Genomic DNA, 1,433 nt, shown 5'->3' with positions numbered 1-1,433 from the left:
ATATTTTTTTACTAAAATAAAATAATAAAATAAACTGTGAGGCTGACCTACATTTTAGGAAGAAAAAGTTGTTGGTATGATCCTGTCCCAGCATTTATTTATTGGGTGGGGGGCATACTGTGTGGTACTCAGACACTAATTCTGACTTTGTATTTAGGGGTCACTCTTCACAAAGCTAAAAGTTTATACAAGGTGGCAGGGATCAAACGTGGATTGACTATGTGCAAGCTCTGTAATCCCTATTTTATTTTATGCCTCCCATCTCATTTTTATAATTTTCAAAAATGATACAATGTTTTTTTAATTAGTTTTGGTTTAGTCATTTCCAATACTGTTGATGGTAGAGTTTCATGGATGGGATGTTCCAATGCACACCCCCACCAGCATCCTCTTTCTTCCACCAGTGTGGATACTCTCCTTTCATACTCCTCCAGCCTATTCTGGTAAGATCATTTCTGTCAACAGTTCTCATATTCTGATGCCTTTGGGCATTTGCTAAATATTCTCTCAGTTTAAAAATCTTTTATTTTAACCCCTAATTTAAGGACCACGCTGGTTCTATAAATCTATGCTCAAAATTGTGGGATAAAATAAGATTCTGAATAGTGCCAGAGTATCAAGATGTTCGTAATTGAAAGAATGTAAATTGAGAGTGAAGATTATATAAATAATAAGATTTGTGAAGGCAGGTTTTGATTATACAATGGAAGGTTTAAGGTGTATAAAAAAATTCATGTTAAAATAGAAATCTTTGATAGCTTGTGATAAAAATAATGAGATCATATTTGCATTGTTTTTATTTTGCATGTATTTATGTTGCTTACGTGCCTGAAAACTTACAAAGGCTAACAAATTTGTTAGATACAAAAGGCTTAAAATTTTATTAAACAAAAAAAAATTGTAATGGGAAAAAACAAAGTGTAGTGGAACAGAAGTCACTTATATTCAATCTTGAAGAGAAAAGTATTCCATTATATAATGAGAAGTGTGACTATATAACACTGTCTGGAATATAGGGTGTCTTAGAGATCTCTTTATTTGATTTCAGGATACATGACAGCCTATAAGGCAAAAAAAGAAAATCTTGGTATGTATAATTAGAATATTTTCTCTGGGTACCAATTATAACATTAAAATAATAAGTGAGACTCAGCACCCAGAGCACAGGAATTTCAGCTCACCGGCCACTTCTGGTGTGGGGAGGTGAAACCCAGGCCCGACAGCACCCTGTGCGACCCTCTACGCCCTCCCCCACCCAGCACAACCCCTCATGCTGGCCCCCGCCCAGCAGCATGACCCCCAGTCCCTGTCACCGCTCACCCGCCTGTCTTCTGCCCGCAAAATAAGTAAATAAAATAAAAAATAATAAAATAATTTTGAATTTATTTTATGAACAATTCTATTAAATTTCACATTTATTTATCTTTATTATT

The 1,433-nt window shown here is 34.9% G+C and overlaps 1 pseudogene; it reads left to right on the top strand.

Annotated features, from left to right (window-relative positions):
- Positions 1-1,093: 1,093 nt before the first annotated feature.
- LOC130045609 (uncharacterized) lies at positions 1,094-1,225 on the top strand (annotated as a pseudogene).
- The last annotated feature ends 208 nt before the right edge of the window (positions 1,226-1,433 follow it).

The sequence above is a fragment of the Sorex fumeus genome, unplaced genomic scaffold (assembly GCF_029834395.1).
Source record: "Sorex fumeus unplaced genomic scaffold, SorFum_2.1 ptg000128l, whole genome shotgun sequence".
NCBI classification, from domain to species: domain Eukaryota; kingdom Metazoa; phylum Chordata; class Mammalia; order Eulipotyphla; family Soricidae; genus Sorex; species Sorex fumeus.
This window is presented reverse-complemented; position numbering and strand designations above follow the sequence as displayed.